The sequence below is a fragment of the Melospiza melodia genome, chromosome 2 (assembly GCF_035770615.1).
Source record: "Melospiza melodia melodia isolate bMelMel2 chromosome 2, bMelMel2.pri, whole genome shotgun sequence".
In the NCBI taxonomy this organism is placed as follows: domain Eukaryota; kingdom Metazoa; phylum Chordata; class Aves; order Passeriformes; family Passerellidae; genus Melospiza; species Melospiza melodia.
The window spans coordinates 55896063-55919270 of NC_086195.1; positions in this window are offsets into that span (position 1 = coordinate 55896063).

The window sequence follows — 23208 nt, forward strand, 5'->3', positions numbered from 1 at the left end:
CTTGGGTCTGGGAACCATCCGGCGTATCGTGTGTTGAAAGGAGCCAGCCGGCCACTCCAGCCACAGGCCCGCAGACACAAACAACGGCGCTTTTCCCTGGAAAACAAAACTCGCCTGCTGACTTTTTGATGGGAGATTGCAGGAGCCACTTTGTACTTTGAAATCAGCCGAACATGGCTGTGTTGCCACCATGGGTCTGGTCACCATCCTGCCTATCGTAGCTTTTCAGGAGCCAGCCGGTCACTCCCAGCCATAGGCCCCCAGACACAAAGCTCCGCCCGTTTCCCTGGCAAACAAAAGTAAGCTGCCCCGGTTCTGGATGGCAGATTGCAGGACGCACTTGGTACTATCAAACCAGCCCAACTTGGCACTGGTGCCACCTCAGGTCTGGGAACCATCCTGCGTATCGTGGATTCTAAGGAGCCAGCCGGCCACTCCCAGCCACAGGCCCCCAAACACAAACAACGGCGCTTTTCCCTGGAAAACAAAACTCGCCTGCCAACATTTTGATGGCAGATTGCAGGAGCCACTTGGTACTATCAAACCAGCCCAACTTGGCACTGGTGCCACCATGGGTCTGGTCACCATCCTGCCTATCGTAGCTTTTCAGGAGCCAGCCGGTCACTCCCTGCCATAGGCCCCCAGACACAAACCTCGGCCCGTTACCCTGGCAAACAAAAGTAAGCTGCCCCGCTTCTGGATGGCAGATTGCAGGAACCACTTGGTACTATCAAACCAGCCCGACTTGGCACTGGTGCCACCTCAGGTCTGGGAACCATCCTGCGTATCGTGGATTCTAAGGAGCCAGCCGGCCACTCCCAGCCACAGGCCCCCAAACACAAACAACGGCGCGTTTCCCTGGAAAACAAAACTCGCCTGCCAACATTTTGATGGCAGATTGCCGGAGCCACTTGGTACTATCAAACCAGCCCAACTTGGCACTGGTGCCACCATGGGTCTGGTCACCATCCTGCCTATCGTAGCTTTTCAGGAGCCAGCCGGTCACTCCCAGCCATAGACCCCAGACACAAAGCTCGGCCCGTTTCCCTGGCAAAAAAAAGTAAGCTGCCCCGCTTCTGGATGTCAGATTGCAGGAGCCACTTTGCACCATCAAACTAGCCCGACGTGGCACTGGTGCCACCTCAGGTCTGGGAACCATCCTGCGTATCGTGGATTCTAAGGAGCCAGCCGGCCACTACCAGCCACAGGCCCTCAAACACAAACAACGGCGCTTTTCCCTGGAAAACAAAACTCGCCTGACAACTTTTGATGGCAGATCGCCGGAGCTACTTGGTACTATCAAACCAGCCCAACTTGGAACTGCTGCCACCATGGGTCTGGTCACCATCCTGCCTATCGTAGCTTTTCAGGAGCCAGCCGGTCACTCCCAGCCATAGGCCCCCAGAGAAAAACCTCGGCCCGTTTCCGTGGCAAACAAAAGTAAGCTGCCCCGCTTCTGGATGGCAGATTGCAGGAGCCACTTTGCAGCATCAAACTAGCCCGACTTGGCACTGGTGCCACCTCAGGTCTGGGAACCATCCTGCGTATCGTGGATTCCAATTAGCAAGCCGGCCACTCCCAGCCACAGGCCCCCAAACACAAGCAACGGCGCTTTTCCCTGGACAACAAAACTCGCCTGCCAACATTTTGATGGCAGATTGCAGGAGCCACTTGGTACTATCAAACCAGCCCAACTTGGCACTGGTGCCACCATGGGTCTGGTCACCATCCTGCCTGTCGTAGCTTTTCAGGAGCCAGCCGGTCACTCCCAGCCATAGGCCCCCAGACAAAAAGCTCGGCCCGTTTCCCTGGCAAACAAAAGTAAGCTGCCCCGCTTCTGGATGGCAGATTGCAGAATCCACTTGTTATTATCAAACCAGCCCGACTTGGTACTGGTGCCACCTCTGGTCTGGTAACCATCCTGCGTATCGTGGATTCTAAGGAGCCAGCCGGCCACTCCCACCCACAGGCCCCCAAACACAAACAACGGCGCTTTTCCCTGGAAAACAAAACTCGCCTGCCAACATTTTGATGGCAGATTGCAGGAACCACTTGGTACTATCAAACCAGCCCAACTTGGCACTGGTGCCACCTTGGGTCTGGGAACCATCCGGCGTATCGTGTGTTGAAAGGAGCCAGCCGGCCACTCCAGCCACAGGCCCGCAGACACAAACAACGGCGCTTTTCCCTGGAAAACAAAACTCGCCTGCTGACTTTTTGATGGGAGATTGCAGGAGCCACTTTGTACTTTGAAATCAGCCGAACATGGCTGTGTTGCCACCATGGGTCTGGTCACCATCCTGCCTATCGTAGCTTTTCAGGAGCCAGCCGGTCACTCCCAGCCATAGGCCCCCAGACACAAAACTCCGCCCGTTTCCCTGGCAAACAAAAGTAAGCTGCCCCGGTTCTGGATGGCAGATTGCAGGACGCACTTGGTACTATCAAACCAGCCCAACTTGGCACTGGTGCCACCTCAGGTCTGGGAACCATCCTGCGTATCGTGGATTCTAAGGAGCCAGCCGGCCACTCCCAGCCACAGGCCCCCAAACACAAACAACGGCGCTTTTCCCTGGAAAACAAAACTCGCCTGCCAAATATTGATGGCAGATTGCAGGAGCCACTTGGTACTATCAAACCAGCCCAACTTGGCACTGGTGCCACCATGGGTCTGGTCACCATCCTGCCTATCGTAGCTTTTCAGGAGCCAGCCGGTCACTCCCTGCCATAGGCCCCCAGACACAAACCTCGGCCCGTTACCCTGGCAAACAAAAGTAAGCTGCCCCGCTTCTGGATGGCAGATTGCAGGAACCACTTGGTACTATCAAACCAGCCCGACTTGGCACTGGTGCCACCTCAGGTCTGGGAACCATCCTGCGTATCGTGGATTCTAAGGAGCCAGCCGGCCACTCCCAGCCACAGGCCCCCAAACACAAACAACGGCGCGTTTCCCTGGAAAACAAAACTCGCCTGCCAACATTTTGATGGCAGATTGCCGGAGCCACTTGGTACTATCAAACCAGCCCAACTTGGCACTGGTGCCACCATGGGTCTGGTCACCATCCTGCCTATCGTAGCTTTTCAGGAGCCAGCCGGTCACTCCCAGCCATAGACCCCAGACACAAAGCTCGGCCCGTTTCCCTGGCAAAAAAAAGTAAGCTGCCCCGCTTCTGGATGTCAGATTGCAGGAGCCACTTTGCACCATCAAACTAGCCCGACTTGGCACTGGTGCCACCTCAGGTCTGGGAACCATCCTGCGTATCGTGGATTCTAAGGAGCCAGCCGGCCACTACCAGCCACAGGCCCTCAAACACAAACAACGGCGCTTTTCCCTGGAAAACAAAACTCGCCTGACAACTTTTGATGGCAGATCGCCGGAGCTACTTGGTACTATCAAACCAGCCCAACTTGGCACTGCTGCCACCATGGGTCTGGTCACCATCCTGCCTATCGTAGCTTTTCAGGAGCCAGCCGGTCACTCCCAGCCATAGGCCCCCAGAGAAAAACCTCGGCCCGTTTCCCTGGCAAACAAAAGTAAGCTGCCCCGCTTCTGGATGGCAGATTGCAGGAGCCACTTTGCAGCATCAAACTAGCCCGACTTGGCACTGGTGCCACCTCAGGTCTGGGAACCATCCTGCGTATCGTGGATTCCAATTAGCAAGCCGGCCACTCCCAGCCACAGGCCCCCAAACACAAACAACGGCGCTTTTCCCTGGAAAACAAAACTCGCCTGCCAACTTTTTGATGGCAGATTGCAGGAGCCACTTGCTACTATCAAAACAGCCCAACTTGGCACTGGTGCCACCATGGGTCTGGTCACCATCCTGCCTATCGTAGCTTTTCAGGAGCCAGCCAGTCACACCCAGCCATAGGCCCCGAGACACAAAGCTCGGCCCGTTTCCCTGGCAAACAAAAGTAAGCTGCCCCGCTTCTGGATGGCAGATTGCAGGAGCCACTTGGTACAATCAAACCAGCCCGACTTGGCACTGGTGCCACCTCTGGTCTGGGAACCATCCTGCGTATCGTGGATTCTAAGGAGCCAGCCGGCCACTCCCACCCACAGGCCCCCAAACACAAACAACGGCGCTTTTCCCTGGAAAACAAAACTCGCCTGCCAATTTTTGATGACAGATTGCAGGAGCCACTTGGTGCTATCAAACCAGCCCAACTTGGCACTGGTGCCACCATGGGTCTGGTCACCATCCTGCACATCGTAGCTTTTCAGGAACCAGCCGGTCATTCCCAGCCATAGGCCCCCAGACACAAAGCTCGACCCGTTTCTGTGGCAAACAAAAGTAAGCTGCCCCGGTTCTGGATGGCAGATTGCAGGACGCACTTGGTACTATCAAACCAGCCCAACTTGGCACTGGTGCCACCTCAGGTCTGGGAACCATCCTGCGTATCGTGGATTCTAAGGAGCCAGCCGGCCACTCCCAGCCACAGGCCCCCAAACACAAACAACGGCGCTTTTCCCTGGAAAACAAAACTCGCCTGCCAAATATTGATGGCAGATTGCAGGAGCCACTTGGTACTATCAAACCAGCCCAACTTGGCACTGGTGCCACCATGGGTCTGGTCACCATCCTGCCTATCGTAGCTTTTCAGGAGCCAGCCGGTCACTCCCTGCCATAGGCCCCCAGACACAAACCTCGGCCCGTTACCCTGGCAAACAAAAGTAAGCTGCCTCGCTTCTGGATGGCAGATTGCAGGAACCACTTGGTACTATCAAACCAGCCCGACTTGGCACTGGTGCCACCTCAGGTCTGGGAACCATCCTGCGTATCGTGGATTCTAAGGAGCCAGCCGGCCACTCCCAGCCACAGGCCCCCAAACACAAACAACGGCGCGTTTCCCTGGAAAACAAAACTCGCCTGCCAACATTTTGATGGCAGATTGCCGGAGCCACTTGGTACTATCAAACCAGCCCAACTTGGCACTGGTGCCACCATGGGTCTGGTCACCATCCTGCCTATCGTAGCTTTTCAGGAGCCAGCCGGTCACTCCCAGCCATAGACCCCAGACACAAAGCTCGGCCCGTTTCCCTGGCAAAAAAAAGTAAGCTGCCCCGCTTCTGGATGTCAGATTGCAGGAGCCACTTTGCACCATCAAACTAGCCCGACTTGGCACTGGTGCCACCTCAGGTCTGGGAACCATCCTGCGTATCGTGGATTCTAAGGAGCCAGCCGGCCACTACCAGCCACAGGCCCTCAAACACAAACAACGGCGCTTTTCCCTGGAAAACAAAACTCGCCTGACAACTTTTGATGGCAGATCGCCGGAGCTACTTGGTACTATCAAACCAGCCCAACTTGGCACTGCTGCCACCATGGGTCTGGTCACCATCCTGCCTATCGTAGCTTTTCAGGAGCCAGCCGGTCACTCCCAGCCATAGGCCCCCAGAGAAAAACCTCGGCCCGTTTCCCTGGCAAACAAAAGTAAGCTGCCCCGCTTCTGGATGGCAGATTGCAGGAGCCACTTTGCAGCATCAAACTAGCCCGACTTGGCACTGGTGCCACCTCAGGTCTGGGAACCATCCTGCGTATCGTGGATTCCAATTAGCAAGCCGGCCACTCCCAGCCACAGGCCCCCAAACACAAACAACGGCGCTTTTCCCTGGAAAACAAAACTCGCCTGCCAACTTTTTGATGGCAGATTGCAGGAGCCACTTGCTACTATCAAACCAGCCCAACTTGGCACTGGTGCCACCATGGGTCTGGTCACCATCCTGCCTATCGTAGCTTTTCAGGAGCCAGCCAGTCACACCCAGCCATAGGCCCCGAGACACAAAGCTCGGCCCGTTTCCCTGGCAAACAAAAGTAAGCTGCCCCGCTTCTGGATGGCAGATTGCAGGAGCCACTTGGTACAATCAAACCAGCCCGACTTGGCACTGGTGCCACCTCTGGTCTGGGAACCATCCTGCGTATCGTGGATTCTAAGGAGCCAGCCGGCCACTCCCACCCACAGGCCCCCAAACACAAACAACGGCGCTTTTCCCTGGAAAACAAAACTCGCCTGCCAATTTTTGATGACAGATTGCAGGAGCCACTTGGTGCTATCAAACCAGCCCAACTTGGCACTGGTGCCACCATGGGTCTGGTCACCATCCTGCACATCGTAGCTTTTCAGGAACCAGCCGGTCATTCCCAGCCATAGGCCCCCAGACACAAAGCTCGACTCGTTTCTGTGGCAAACAAAAGTAAGCTGCCCCGCTTCTGGATGGCAGATTGCAGGAGCCACTTGGTATAATCAAACCAGCCCGACTTGGCACTGGTGCCACCTCTGGTCTGGGAACCATCCTGCGTATCGTGGATTCTAAGGAGCCAGCCGGCCACTCCCAGCCACAGGCCCCCAAACACAAACAACGGCGCTTTTCCCTGGAAAACAAAACTCGCCTGCCAACATTTTGATGGCTGATTGCCGGAGCCACTTGGTACTATCAAACCAGCCCAACTTGGCACTGGTGCCACCATGGGTCTGGTCACCATCCTGCCTATCGTAGCTTTTCAGGAGCCAGCCGGTCACTCCCAGCCATAGACCCCAGACACAAACCTCGGCCCGTTTCCCTGGCAAACAAAAGTAAGCTGCCCCGCTTCTGGATGGCAGATTGCAGGAACCACTTGGTACTATCAAACCAGCCCGACTTGGCACTGGTGCCACCTCAGGTCTGGGAACCATCCTGCGTATCGTGGATTCTAAGGAGCCAGCCGGCCACTCCCAGCCACAGGCCCCCAAACACAAACAACGGCGCGTTTCCCTGGAAAACAAAACTCGCCTGCCAACATTTTGATGGCAGACTGCCGGAGCCACTTGGTACTATCAAACCAGCCCAACTTGGCACTGGTGCCACCATGGGTCTGGTCACCATCCTGCCTATCGTAGATTTTCAGGACCTATCCGGTCACTCCCAGCCATAGGCCCCCAGACACAAACCTCGGCCCGTTTCCGTGGCAAACAAAACTAAGCGGCGCCGCTTGTGGATGGCAGATTGCAGGACGCACTTGGTACTATCAAACCAGCCCGACTTGGCACTGGTGCCACCTCTGGTCTGGGAACCATGCTGCGCATCGTGGATTCTAAGGAGCCAGCCGGCCACTCCCAGCCACAGGCCCTCAAACACAAACAACGGCGCTTTTCCCTGGAAAACAAAACTCGCCTGCCAACTTTTTGATGGCAGATTGCAGGAGCCACTTGGTACTATCAAACCAGCCCAACTTGGCACTGGTGCCACCATGGGTCTGGTCACCATCCTGCCTATCGTAGCTTTTCAGGAGCCAGCCGGTCACTCCCAGCCATAGGCCCCGAGAAACAAAGCTCAGCCCGTTTCCCTGGCAAACAAAAGAAAGCTGCCCCGCTTCTGGATGGCAGATTGCCGGACGCACTTGGTACTATCAAACCAGCCCAACTTGGCACTGGTGCCACCTCAGGTCTGGGAACCATCCTGCGTATCGTGGAGTCTAAGGAGCCAGCCGGCCACTCCCAGCCACAGGCCCCCAAACAAAAACAACGACGCTTTTCCCTGGAAAAGAAAACTCGCCTGCCAATTTTTGATGACAGATTGCAGGAGCCACTTGGTGCTATCAAACCAGCCCAACTTGGCACTGGTGCCACCATGGGTCTGGTCACCATCCTGCACATCGTAGCTTTTCAGGAACCAGCCGGTCACTCCCAGCCGTAGGCGCCCAGACACAAAGCTCGGCCCGTTTCCCTGGCAAACAAAAGTAAGCTGCCCCGCTTCTGGATGGCAGATTGCAGGAACCACTTGGTACTATCAAACCAGCCCGACTTGGCACTGGTGCCACCTTGGGTCTGGGAACCATCCTGCGTATCGTGGATTCTAAGGAGCCAGCCGGCCACTCCCAGCCACATGCCCCCAAACACAAACAACGTCGCTTTTCCCTGGAAAACAAAACTCGCCTGCCAACTTTTTGATGGCAGATGGCAGGAGCCACTTGGTAGTATCAAATCAGCCAAAAATGGGACTGGTGCCACCATGGGTCTGGTCACCATGCTGCCTCTCGTAGCTTTTCAGGACCTAGGCGGTCACTCCCAGCCATAGGCCCCCAGACACAAACCTCGGCCCCTTTTCCCTGGTAAACAAAATAAGCTGCCCCGCTTCTGGATGGCAGATTGCAGGAACCACTTGGTATTATCAAACCAGCCCAACTTGGCACTGGTGGCACCTTGGGTCTGGATACCATGCTGCGTATCGTGGATTCTAAGGAGCCAGCCGGCCACTCCCAGCCACAGGCCCCCAAACACAAACAACGGCGCTTTTCCCTGGAAACAAAACTCGCCTGCCAACATTTTGATGGCAGATTGCAGGAGCCACTTGGTACTATCAAACCAGCCCTACTTGGCACTGGTGCCACCATGGGTCTGGTCACCATCCTGCCTATCGTAACTTTTCAGGAGCCAGCCGGTCACTCCCAGCCATAGGCCCCGAGACACAAAGCTCGGCCCGTTTCCCTGGCAAACAAAAGTAAGCTGCCCCGCTTCTGGATGGCAGATTGCAGGAGCCACTTGGTACTATCAAACCAGCCCGACTTGGCACTGGTGCCACCTCTGGTCTGGGAACCATCCTGCGTATCGTGGATTCTAAGGAGCCAGCCGGCCACTCCCAGCCACAGGCCCCCAAAAACAAACAACGGCGCTTTTCCCTGGAAAAAAAAAGTAAGCTGCCCCGCTTCTGGATGGCAGATTGCAGGAGCCACTTGGTACTATCAAACCAGCCCAACTTGGCACTGGTGCCACCTCTGGTCTGGGAACCATCCCGCGTATCGTGGATTCTAAGGAGCCAGTCGGCAACTCCCAGCCACAGGCCCCCAAACACAAACAACGGCCCGTTTCCGTGGCAAACAAAAGTAAGCTTCCCCCGCTTCTGGATGGCAGATTGCAGAAGCCACTTGGTACTATCAATCTAGCCCAACTTGGCACTGGTGCCACCTCTGGTCTGGGAACCATCCTGCGTATCATGGGTTCTAAGGAGCCAGCCGGCCACTCCCAGCCACAGGCCTCCAAACAGAAACAACGGCGCTTTTCCCTGGAAAACAAAACTCGCCTGCCAACTTTTTGATGGCAGATTGCAGGACGCACTTGGTACTATCAAATCAGCCCAACTTGGCACTGGTGCCACCATGGGTCTGGTCACCATCCTGCCTATCGTAGCTTTTCAGGAGCCAGCCGGTCACTCCCAGCCATAGGCCCCCAGACACAAACCTCGGCCCGTTTCCCTGGCAAACAAAATTAAGCTACCCCGCTTCTGGATGGCAGATTGCAGGACGCACTTGGTACTATCAAGCCAGCCCAACTTGGCACTGGTGCCACCTCTGGTCTGGGAACCATCTTGCGTATCGTGGATTCTAAGGAGCCAGCCGGCCACTCCCACCCACAGGCCCCCAAACAAAATCAACGGCGCTTTTCCCTGGAAAACAAAACTCGCCTGCCAACATTTTGATGGCAGATTGCAGGAGCCACTTGGTAGTATCAAACCAGCCCAACTTGGCACTGGTGCCACCATGGGTCTGGTCACCATCCTGCCTATCGTAGCTTTTCAGGAGCCAGCCGGTCACTCCCAGCCATAGACCCCAGACACAAAGCTCGGCCCGTTTCCCTGGCAAAAAAAAGTAAGCTGCCCCGCTTCTGGATGTCAGATTGCAGGAGCCACTTTGCACCATCAAACTAGCCCGACTTGGCACTGGTGCCACCTCAGGTCTGGGAACCATCCTGCGTATCGTGGATTCTAAGGAGCCAGCCGGCCACTACCAGCCACAGGCCCTCAAACACAAACAACGGCGCTTTTCCCTGGAAAACAAAACTCGCCTGACAACTTTTGATGGCAGATCGCCGGAGCTACTTGGTACTATCAAACCAGCCCAACTTGGCACTGCTGCCACCATGGGTCTGGTCACCATCCTGCCTATCGTAGCTTTTCAGGAGCCAGCCGGTCACTCCCAGCCATAGGCCCCCAGAGAAAAACCTCGGCCCGTTTCCCTGGCAAACAAAAGTAAGCTGCCCCGCTTCTGGATGGCAGATTGCAGGAGCCACTTTGCAGCATCAAACTAGCCCGACTTGGCACTGGTGCCACCTCAGGTCTGGGAACCATCCTGCGTATCGTGGATTCCAATTAGCAAGCCGGCCACTCCCAGCCACAGGCCCCCAAACACAAACAACGGCGCTTTTCCCTGGAAAACAAAACTCGCCTGCCAACTTTTTGATGGCAGATTGCAGGAGCCACTTGCTACTATCAAAACAGCCCAACTTGGCACTGGTGCCACCATGGGTCTGGTCACCATCCTGCCTATCGTAGCTTTTCAGGAGCCAGCCAGTCACACCCAGCCATAGGCCCCGAGACACAAAGCTCGGCCCGTTTCCCTGGCAAACAAAAGTAAGCTGCCCCGCTTCTGGATGGCAGATTGCAGGAGCCACTTGGTACAATCAAACCAGCCCGACTTGGCACTGGTGCCACCTCAGGTCTGGGAACCATCCTGCGTATCGTGGATTCTAAGGAGCCAGCCGGCCACTCCCACCCACAGGCCCCCAAACACAAACAACGGCGCTTTTCCCTGGACAACAAAACTCGCCTGCCAATTTTTAATGACAGATTGCAGGAGCCACTTGGTGCTATCAAACCAGCCCAACTTGGCACTGGTGCCACCATGGGTCTGGTCACCATCCTGCACATCGTAGCTTTTCAGGAACCAGCCGGTCATTCCCAGCCATAGGCCCCCAGACACAAAGCTCGACCCGTTTCTGTGGCAAACAAAAGTAAGCTGCCCCGGTTCTGGATGGCAGATTGCAGGACGCACTTGGTACTATCAAACCAGCCCAACTTGGCACTGGTGCCACCTCAGGTCTGGGAACCATCCTGCGTATCGTGGATTCTAAGGAGCCAGCCGGCCACTCCCAGCCACAGGCCCCCAAACACAAACAACGGCGCTTTTCCCTGGAAAACAAAACTCGCCTGCCAAATATTGATGGCAGATTGCAGGAGCCACTTGGTACTATCAAACCAGCCCAACTTGGCACTGGTGCCACCATGGGTCTGGTCACCATCCTGCCTATCGTAGCTTTTCAGGAGCCAGCCGGTCACTCCCTGCCATAGGCCCCCAGACACAAACCTCGGCCCGTTTCCCTGGCAAACAAAAGTAAGCTGCCCCGCTTCTGGATGGCAGATTGCAGGAACCACTTGGTACTATCAAACCAGCCCGACTTGGCACTGGTGCCACCTCAGGTCTGGGAACCATCCTGCGTATCGTGGATTCTAAGGAGCCAGCCGGCCACTCCCAGCCACAGGCCCCCAAACACAAACAACGGCGCGTTTCCCTGGAAAACAAAACTCGCCTGCCAACATTTTGATGGCAGATTGCCGGAGCCACTTGGTACTATCAAACCAGCCCAACTTGGCACTGGTGCCACCATGGGTCTGGTCACCATCCTGCCTATCGTAGCTTTTCAGGAGCCAGCCGGTCACTCCCAGCCATAGACCCCAGACACAAAGCTCGGCCCGTTTCCCTGGCAAAAAAAAGTAAGCTGCCCCGCTTCTGGATGTCAGATTGCAGGAGCCACTTTGCACCATCAAACTAGCCCGACTTGGCACTGGTGCCACCTCAGGTCTGGGAACCATCCTGCGTATCGTGGATTCTAAGGAGCCAGCCGGCCACTACCAGCCACAGGCCCTCAAACACAAACAACGGCGCTTTTCCCTGGAAAACAAAACTCGCCTGACAACTTTTGATGGCAGATCGCCGGAGCTACTTGGTACTATCAAACCAGCCCAACTTGGCACTGCTGCCACCATGGGTCTGGTCACCATCCTGCCTATCGTAGCTTTTCAGGAGCCAGCCGGTCACTCCCAGCCATAGGCCCCCAGAGAAAAACCTCGGCCCGTTTCCCTGGCAAACAAAAGTAAGCTGCCCCGCTTCTGGATGGCAGATTGCAGGAGCCACTTTGCAGCATCAAACTAGCCCGACTTGGCACTGGTGCCACCTCAGGTCTGGGAACCATCCTGCGTATCGTGGATTCCAATTAGCAAGCCGGCCACTCCCAGCCACAGGCCCCCAAACACAAACAACGGCGCTTTTCCCTGGAAAACAAAACTCGCCTGCCAACTTTTTGATGGCAGATTGCAGGAGCCACTTGCTACTATCAAACCAGCCCAACTTGGCACTGGTGCCACCATGGGTCTGGTCACCATCCTGCCTATCGTAGCTTTTCAGGAGCCAGCCAGTCACACCCAGCCATAGGCCCCGAGACACAAAGCTCGGCCCGTTTCCCTGGCAAACAAAAGTAAGCTGCCCCGCTTCTGGATGGCAGATTGCAGGAGCCACTTGGTACAATCAAACCAGCCCGACTTGGCACTGGTGCCACCTCTGGTCTGGGAACCATCCTGCGTATCGTGGATTCTAAGGAGCCAGCCGGCCACTCCCACCCACAGGCCCCCAAACACAAACAACGGCGCTTTTCCCTGGAAAACAAAACTCGCCTGCCAATTTTTGATGACAGATTGCAGGAGCCACTTGGTGCTATCAAACCAGCCCAACTTGGCACTGGTGCCACCATGGGTCTGGTCACCATCCTGCACATCGTAGCTTTTCAGGAACCAGCCGGTCATTCCCAGCCATAGGCCCCCAGACACAAAGCTCGACCCGTTTCTGTGGCAAACAAAAGTAAGCTGCCCCGCTTCTGGATGGCAGATTGCAGGAGCCACTTGGTATAATCAAACCAGCCCGACTTGGCACTGGTGCCACCTCTGGTCTGGGAACCATCCTGCGTATCGTGGATTCTAAGGAGCCAGCCGGCCACTCCCAGCCACAGGCCCCCAAACACAAACAACGGCGCTTTTCCCTGGAAAACAAAACTCGCCTGCCAACATTTTGATGGCTGATTGCCGGAGCCACTTGGTACTATCAAACCAGCCCAACTTGGCACTGGTGCCACCATGGGTCTGGTCACCATCCTGCCTATCGTAGCTTTTCAGGAGCCAGCCGGTCACTCCCAGCCATAGACCCCAGACACAAACCTCGGCCCGTTTCCCTGGCAAACAAAAGTAAGCTGCCCCGCTTCTGGATGGCAGATTGCAGGAACCACTTGGTACTATCAAACCAGCCCGACTTGGCACTGGTGCCACCTCAGGTCTGGGAACCATCCTGCGTATCGTGGATTCTAAGGAGCCAGCCGGCCACTCCCAGCCACAGGCCCCCAAACACAAACAACGGCGCGTTTCCCTGGAAAACAAAACTCGCCTGCCAACATTTTGATGGCAGACTGCCGGAGCCACTTGGTACTATCAAACCAGCCCAACTTGGCACTGGTGCCACCATGGGTCTGGTCACCATCCTGCCTATCGTAGATTTTCAGGACCTATCCGGTCACTCCCAGCCATAGGCCCCCAGACACAAACCTCGGCCCGTTTCCGTGGCAAACAAAACTAAGCGGCGCCGCTTGTGGATGGCAGATTGCAGGACGCACTTGGTACTATCAAACCAGCCCGACTTGGCACTGGTGCCACCTCTGGTCTGGGAACCATGCTGCGCATCGTGGATTCTAAGGAGCCAGCCGGCCACTCCCAGCCACAGGCCCTCAAACACAAACAACGGCGCTTTTCCCTGGAAAACAAAACTCGCCTGCCAACTTTTTGATGGCAGATTGCAGGAGCCACTTGGTACTATCAAACCAGCCCAACTTGGCACTGGTGCCACCATGGGTCTGGTCACCATCCTGCCTATCGTAGCTTTTCAGGAGCCAGCCGGTCACTCCCAGCCATAGGCCCCGAGAAACAAAGCTCAGCCCGTTTCCCTGGCAAACAAAAGAAAGCTGCCCCGCTTCTGGATGGCAGATTGCCGGACGCACTTGGTACTATCAAACCAGCCCAACTTGGCACTGGTGCCACCTCAGGTCTGGGAACCATCCTGCGTATCGTGGAGTCTAAGGAGCCAGCCGGCCACTCCCAGCCACAGGCCCCCAAACAAAAACAACGACGCTTTTCCCTGGAAAAGAAAACTCGCCTGCCAATTTTTGATGACAGATTGCAGGAGCCACTTGGTGCTATCAAACCAGCCCAACTTGGCACTGGTGCCACCATGGGTCTGGTCACCATCCTGCACATCGTAGCTTTTCAGGAACCAGCCGGTCACTCCCAGCCGTAGGCGCCCAGACACAAAGCTCGGCCCGTTTCCCTGGCAAACAAAAGTAAGCTGCCCCGCTTCTGGATGGCAGATTGCAGGAACCACTTGGTACTATCAAACCAGCCCGACTTGGCACTGGTGCCACCTTGGGTCTGGGAACCATCCTGCGTATCGTGGATTCTAAGGAGCCAGCCGGCCACTCCCAGCCACATGCCCCCAAACACAAACAACGTCGCTTTTCCCTGGAAAACAAAACTCGCCTGCCAACTTTTTGATGGCAGATGGCAGGAGCCACTTGGTAGTATCAAATCAGCCAAAAATGGGACTGGTGCCACCATGGGTCTGGTCACCATGCTGCCTCTCGTAGCTTTTCAGGACCTAGGCGGTCACTCCCAGCCATAGGCCCCCAGACACAAACCTCGGCCCCTTTTCCCTGGTAAACAAAATAAGCTGCCCCGCTTCTGGATGGCAGATTGCAGGAACCACTTGGTATTATCAAACCAGCCCAACTTGGCACTGGTGGCACCTTGGGTCTGGATACCATGCTGCGTATCGTGGATTCTAAGGAGCCAGCCGGCCACTCCCAGCCACAGGCCCCCAAACACAAACAACGGCGCTTTTCCCTGGAAACAAAACTCGCCTGCCAACATTTTGATGGCAGATTGCAGGAGCCACTTGGTACTATCAAACCAGCCCTACTTGGCACTGGTGCCACCATGGGTCTGGTCACCATCCTGCCTATCGTAACTTTTCAGGAGCCAGCCGGTCACTCCCAGCCATAGGCCCCGAGACACAAAGCTCGGCCCGTTTCCCTGGCAAACAAAAGTAAGCTGCCCCGCTTCTGGATGGCAGATTGCAGGAGCCACTTGGTACTATCAAACCAGCCCGACTTGGCACTGGTGCCACCTCTGGTCTGGGAACCATCCTGCGTATCGTGGATTCTAAGGAGCCATCCGGCCACTCCCAGCCACAGGCCCCCAAAAACAAACAACGGCGCTTTTCCCTGGAAAAAAAAAGTAAGCTGCCCCGCTTCTGGATGGCAGATTGCAGGAGCCACTTGGTACTATCAAACCAGCCCAACTTGGCACTGGTGCCACCTCTGGTCTGGGAACCATCCCGCGTATCGTGGATTCTAAGGAGCCAGTCGGCAACTCCCAGCCACAGGCCCCCAAACACAAACAACGGCCCGTTTCCGTGGCAAACAAAAGTAAGCTTCCCCCGCTTCTGGATGGCAGATTGCAGAAGCCACTTGGTACTATCAATCTAGCCCAACTTGGCACTGGTGCCACCTCTGGTCTGGGAACCATCCTGCGTATCATGGGTTCTAAGGAGCCAGCCGGCCACTCCCAGCCACAGGCCTCCAAACAGAAACAACGGCGCTTTTCCCTGGAAAACAAAACTCGCCTGCCAACTTTTTGATGGCAGATTGCAGGACGCACTTGGTATTATCAAATCAGCCCAACTTGGCACTGGTGCCACCATGGGTCTGGTCACCATCCTGCCTATCGTAGCTTTTCAGGAGCCAGCCGGTCACTCCCAGCCATAGGCCCCCAGACACAAACCTCGGCCCGTTTCCCTGGCAAACAAAATTAAGCTACCCCGCTTCTGGATGGCAGATTGCAGGACGCACTTGGTACTATCAAGCCAGCCCAACTTGGCACTGGTGCCACCTCTGGTCTGGGAACCATCTTGCGTATCGTGGATTCTAAGGAGCCAGCCGGCCACTCCCACCCACAGGCCCCCAAACAAAATCAACGGCGCTTTTCCCTGGAAAACAAAACTCGCCTGCCAACATTTTGATGGCAGATTGCAGGAGCCACTTGGTAGTATCAAATCAGTCCAACTTGGCACTGGTGCCACCATGGGTCTGGTCACCATCCTGCCTATCGTAGCTTTTCAGGAGCCAGCCGGTCACTCCCAGCTATAGGCCCCCAGACAAAAACCTCGGCCCGTTTCCCTGGCATACAAAAGTAACCTACCCCGCTTCTGGATGGCAGATTGCAGGAGCCACTTGGTACTATCAAACCAGCCCGACTTGGCACTGGTGCCACCTCTGGTCTGGGAACCATCCTGCGTATAGTGGATTCTAAGGAGCCAGCCGGTCACTCCCAGCCACAGGCCCCCAAACACAAACAACGGCGCTTTTCCCTGGAAAACAAAACTCGCCTGCCAACATTTTGATGGCAGATTGCAGGAGCCACTTGCTACTATCAAATCAGCCCAACTTGGCACTGGTGCCACCATGGGTCTGGTCACCATCCTGCCTATCGTAGCTTTTCAGGAGCCAGCCGGTCACTCCCAGCCATAGGCCCCCAGACAAAAACCTCGGCCATTTTCCCTGGCAAACAAAAGTAAGCTACCCCGCTTCTGCATGGCAGATTGCAGGAGCCACTTTGCACCATCAAACCAGCCCAACTTGGCACTGGTGCCACGTCAGGTCTGGGAACCATCCTGCGTATCGTGGATGCTAAGGAGCCAGCCGGCCACTCCCACCCACAGGCACCCAAACACAAACAACGGCGCTTTTCCCTGGAAATCAATACTCGCCTGCCAAATTTTTGATGGCAGATTGCAGGAGCCACTTGGTACTATCAAACCAGCCCAACTTGGCACTGGTGCCACCATGGGTCTGGGAACCATCCTGCCTATCGTAACTGTTCAGGTGCCAGCCGGTCACGCCCAGCCATAGGCCCCCAGAGAAAAACCTCGGCCCTTTTCCCTGGAAAACAAAAGTAAGCTGCCCCGCTTCTGGATGGCAGATTGCAGGAGCCACTTTGCACCATCAAACTGGCCCGACTTGTCACTGGTGCCACCTCAGGTCTGGGAACCATGCTGCGTATCGTGGATTCCAATTAGCAAGCCGGGCACTCCCAGCCACAGGCCCCCAAACACAAACAACGGCGCTTTTCCCTGGAAAACAAAACTCGCCTGCCAACTTTTTGATGGCAGATTGCAGGAGCCACTTGGTACTATCAAACCAGCCCAACTTGGCACTGCTGCCACCATGGGTCTGGTCACCATCCTGCCTATCGTAGCTTTTCAGGAGCCAGCCGGTCACTCCCAGCCATAGGCCCCCAGACACAAACCTCGGCCCGTTTCCCTGGCAAACAAAAGTAAGCTGCCCCGGTTCTGGATGGCAGATTGCAGGACGCACTTGGTACTATCAAACCAGCCCAACTTGGCACTGGTGCCACCTCAGGTCTGGGAACCATCCTGCGTATCGTGGATTCTAAGGAGCCAGCCGGCCACTCCCAGCCACAGGCCCCCAAACACAAACAACGGCGCTTTTCCCTGGAAAACAAAACTCGCCTGCCAAATATTGATGGCAGATTGCAGGAGCCACTTGGTACTATCAAACCAGCCCAACTTGGCACTGGTGCCACCATGGGTCTGGTCACCATCCTGCCTATCGTAGCTTTTCAGGAGCCAGCCGGTCACTCCCTGCCATAGGCCCCCAGACACAAACCTCGGCCCGTTTCCCTGGCAAACAAAAGTAAGCTGCCCCGCTTCTGGATGGCAGATTGCAGGAACCACTTGGTACTATCAAACCAGCCCGACTTGGCACTGGTGCCACCTCAGGTCTGGGAACCATCCTGCGTATCGTGGATTCTAAGGAGCCAGCCGGCCACTCCCAGCCACAGGCCCCCAAACACAAACAACGGCGCGTTTCCCTGGAAAACAAAACTCGCCTGCCAACATTTTGATGGCAGATTGCCGGAGCCACTTGGTACTATCAAACCAGCCCAACTTGGCACTGGTGCCACCATGGGTCTGGTCACCATCCTGCCTATCGTAGCTTTTCAGGAGCCAGCCGGTCACTCCCAGCCATAGACCCCAGACACAAAGCTCGGCCCGTTTCCCTGGCAAAAAAAAGTAAGCTGCCCCGCTTCTGGATGTCAGATTGCAGGAGCCACTTTGCACCATCAAACTAGCCCGACTTGGCACTGGTGCCACCTCAGGTCTGGGAACCATCCTGCGTATCGTGGATTCTAAGGAGCCAGCCGGCCACTACCAGCCACAGGCCCTCAAACACAACCAACGGCGCTTTTCCCTGGAAAACAAAACTCGCCTGACAACTTTTGATGGCAGATCGCCGGAGCTACTTGGTACTATCAAACCAGCCCAACTTGGCACTGCTGCCACCATGGGTCTGGTCACCATCCTGCCTATCGTAGCTTTTCAGGAGCCAGCCGGTCACTCCCAGCCATAGGCCCCCAGAGAAAAACCTCGGCCCGTTTCCCTGGCAAACAAAAGTAAGCTGCCCCGCTTCTGGATGGCAGATTGCAGGAGCCACTTTGCAGCATCAAACTAGCCCGACTTGGCACTGGTGCCACCTCAGGTCTGGGAACCATCCTGCGTATCGTGGATTCCAATTAGCAAGCCGGCCACTCCCAGCCACAGGCCCCCAAACACAAACAACGGCGCTTTTCCCTGGAAAACAAAACTCGCCTGCCAACTTTTTGATGGCAGATTGCAGGAGCCACTTGCTACTATCAAATCAGCCCAACTTGGCACTGGTGCCACCATGGGTCTGGTCACCATCCTGCCTATCGTAGCTTTTCAGGAGCCAGCCAGTCACACCCAGCCATAGGCCCCGAGACACAAAGCTCGGCCCGTTTCCCTGGCAAACAAAAGTAAGCTGCCCCGCTTCTGGATGTCAGATTGCAGGAGCCACTTGGTAGAATCAAACCAGCCCGACTTGGCACTGGTGCCACCTCTGGTCTGGGAACCATCCTGCGTATCGTGGATTCTAAGGAGCCAGCCGGCCACTCCCAGCCACAGGCCCCCAAACACAAACAACGGCGCTTTTCCCTGGAAAACAAAACTCGCCTGCCAATTTTTAATGACAGATTGCAGGAGCCACTTGGTGCTATCAAACCAGCCCAACTTGGCACTGGTGCCACCATGGGTCTGGTCACCATCCTGCACATCGTAGCTTTTCAGGAACCAGCCGGTCATTCCCAGCCATAGGCCCCCAGACACAAAGCTCGACCCGTTTCTGTGGCAAACAAAAGTAAGCTGCCCCGCTTCTGGATGGCAGATTGCAGGAGCCACTTGGTATAATCAAACCAGCCCGACTTGGCACTGGTGCCACCTCTGGTCTGGGAACCATCCTGCGTATCGTGGATTCTAAGGAGCCAGCCGGCCACTCCCAGCCACAGGCCCCCAAACACAAACAACGGCGCTTTTCCCTGGAAAACAAAACTCGCCTGCCAACATTTTGATGGCAGATTGCCGGAGCCACTTGGTACTATCAAACCAGCCCAACTTGGCACTGGTGCCACCATGGGTCTGGTCACCATCCTGCCTATCGTAGCTTTTCAGGAGCCAGCCGGTCACTCCCAGCCATAGACCCCAGACACAAAGCTCGGCCCGTTTCCCTGGCAAACAAAAGTAAGCTGCCCCGCTTCTGGATGGCAGATTGCAGGAACCACTTGGTACTATCAAACCAGCCCGACTTGGCACTGGTGCCACCTCAGGTCTGGGAACCATCCTGCGTATCGTGGATTCTAAGGAGCCAGCCGGCCACTCCCAGCCACAGGCCCCCAAACACAAACAACGGCGCGTTTCCCTGGAAAACAAAACTCGCCTGCCAACATTTTGATGGCAGACTGCCGGAGCCACTTGATACTATCAAACCAGCCCAACTTGGCACTGGTGCCACCATGGGTCTGGTCACCATCCTGCCTATCGTAGATTTTCAGGACCTATCCGGTCACTCCCAGCCATAGGCCCCCAGACACAAACCTCGGCCCGTTTCCGTGGCAAACAAAACTAAGCGGCGCCGCTTGTGGATGGCAGATTGCAGGACGCACTTGGTACTATCAAACCAGCCCGACTTGGCACTGGTGCCACCTCTGGTCTGGGAACCATGCTGCGCATCGTGGATTCTAAGGAGCCAGCCGGCCACTCCCAGCCACAGGCCCTCAAACACAAACAACGGCGCTTTTCCCTGGAAAACAAAACTCGCCTGCCAACTTTTTGATGGCAGATTGCAGGAGCCACTTGGTACTATCAAACCAGCCCAACTTGGCACTGGTGCCACCATGGGTCTGGTCACCATCCTGCCTATCGTAGCTTTTCAGGAGCCAGCCGGTCACTCCCAGCCATAGGCCCCGAGACACAAAGCTCAGCCCGTTTCCCTGGCAAACAAAAGAAAGCTGCCCCGCTTCTGGATGGCAGATTGCCGGACGCACTTGGTACTATCAAACCAGCCCAACTTGGCACTGGTGCCACCTCTGGTCTGGGAACCATCCTGCGTATCGTGGAGTCTAAGGAGCCAGCCGGCCACTCCCAGCCACAGGCCCCCAAACAAAAACAACGACGCTTTTCCGTGGAAAAGAAAACTCGCCTGCCAATTTTTGATGACAGATTGCAGGAGCCACTTGGTGCTATCAAACCAGCCCAACTTGGCACTGGTGCCACCATGGGTCTGGTCACCATCCTGCACATCGTAGCTTTTCAGGAACCAGCCGGTCATTCCCAGCCATAGGCCCCCAGACACAAAACTCGACCCGTTTCCGTGGCAAACAAAAGTAAGCTGCCCCGCTTCTGGATGGCAGATTGCAGGAGCCACTTGGTATAATCAAACCAGCCCGACTTGGCACTGGTGCCACCTCTGGTCTGGGAACCATCCTGCGTATCGTGGATTCTAAGGAGCCAGCCGGCCACTCCCAGCCACAGGCCCTCAAACACAAACAACGGCGCTTTTCCCTGGAAAACAAAACTCGCCTGCCAACATTTTGATGGCAGATTGCAGGAGCCACTTGGTGCTATCAAACCAGCCCAACTTGGCACTGGTGCCACCATGGGTCTGGTCACCATCCTGCACATCGTAGCTTTTCAGGAACCAGCCGGTCACTCCCAGCCGTAGGCGCCCAGACACAAAGCTCGGCCCGTTTCCCTGGCAAACAAAAGTAAGCTGCCCCGCTTCTGGATGGCAGATTGCAGGAACCACTTGGTACTATCAAACCAGCCCGACTTGGCACTGGTGCCACCTTGGGTCTGGGAACCATCCTGCGTATCGTGGATTCTAAGGAGCCAGCCGGCCACTCCCAGCCACATGCCCCCAAACACAAACAACGGCGCTTTTCCCTGGAAAACAAAACTCGCCTGCCAACTTTTTGATGGCAGATGGCAGGAGCCACTTGGTAGTATCAAATCAGCCAAAAATGGGACTGGTGCCACCATGGGTCTGGTCACCATGCTGCCTCTCGTAGCTTTTCAGGACCTAGGCGGTCACTCCCAGCCATAGGCCCCCAGACACAAACCTCGGCCCCTTTTCCCTGGCAAACAAAATAAGCTGCCCCGCTTCTGGATGGCAGATTGCAGGAACCACTTGGTATTATCAAACCAGCCCAACTTGGCACTGGTGCCACCTTGGGTCTGGATACCATGCTGCGTATCGTGGATTCTAAGGAGCCAGCCGGCCACTCCCAGCCACAGGCCCCCAAACACAAACAACGGCGCTTTTCCCTGGAAACAAAACTCGCCTGCCAACATTTTGATGGCAGATTGCAGGAGCCACTTGGTACTATCAAACCAGCCCTACTTGGCACTGGTGCCACCATGGGTCTGGTCACCATCCTGCCTATCGTAACTTTTCAGGAGCCAGCCGGTCACTCCCAGCCATAGGCCCCGAGACACAAAGCTCGGCCCGTTTCCCTGGCAAACAAAAGTAAGCTGCCCCGCTTCTGGATGGCAGATTGCAGGAGCCACTTGGTACTATCAAACCAGCCCGACTTGGCACTGGTGCCACCTCTGGTCTGGGAACCATCCTGCGTATCGTGGATTCTAAGGAGCCATCCGGCCACTCCCAGCCACAGGCCCCCAAAAACAAACAACGGCGCTTTTCCCTGGAAAAAAAAAGTAAGCTGCCCCGCTTCTGGATGGCAGATTGCAGGAGCCACTTGGTACTATCAAACCAGCCCAACTTGGCACTGGTGCCACCTCTGGTCTGGGAACCATCCCGCGTATCGTGGATTCTAAGGAGCCAGTCGGCAACTCCCAGCCACAGGCCCCCAAACACAAACAACGGCCCGTTTCCGTGGCAAACAAAAGTAAGCTTCCCCCGCTTCTGGATGGCAGATTGCAGAAGCCACTTGGTACTATCAATCTAGCCCAACTTGGCACTGGTGCCACCTCTGGTCTGGGAACCATCCTGCGTATCATGGGTTCTAAGGAGCCAGCCGGCCACTCCCAGCCACAGGCCTCCAAACAGAAACAACGGCGCTTTTCCCTGGAAAACAAAACTCGCCTGCCAACTTTTTGATGGCAGATTGCAGGACGCACTTGGTACTATCAAATCAGCCCAACTTGGCACTGGTGCCACCATGGGTCTGGTCACCATCCTGCCTATCGTAGCTTTTCAGGAGCCAGCCGGTCACTCCCAGCCATAGGCCCCCAGACACAAACCTCGGCCCGTTTCCCTGGCAAACAAAATTAAGCTACCCCGCTTCTGGATGGCAGATTGCAGGACGCACTTGGTACTATCAAGCCAGCCCAACTTGGCACTGGTGCCACCTCTGGTCTGGGAACCATCTTGCGTATCGTGGATTCTAAGGAGCCAGCCGGCCACTCCCACCCACAGGCCCCCAAACAAAATCAACGGCGCTTTTCCCTGGAAAACAAAACTCGCCTGCCAACATTTTGATGGCAGATTGCAGGAGCCACTTGGTACTATCAAATCAGTCCAACTTGGCACTGGTGCCACCATGGGTCTGGTCACCATCCTGCCTATCGTAGCTTTTCAGGAGCCAGCCGGTCACTCCCAGCTATAGGCCCCCAGACAAAAACCTCGGCCCGTTTCCCTGGCATACAAAAGTAACCTACCCCGCTTCTGGATGGCAGATTGCAGGAGCCACTTGGTACTATCAAACCAGCCCGACTTGGCACTGGTGCCACCTCTGGTCTGGGAACCATCCTGCGTATAGTGGATTCTAAGGAGCCAGCCGGTCACTCCCAGCCACAGGCCCCCAAACACAAACAACGGCGCTTTTCCCTGGAAAACAAAACTCGCCTGCCAACATTTTGATGGCAGATTGCAGGAGCCACTTGCTACTATCAAATCAGCCCAACTTGGCACTGG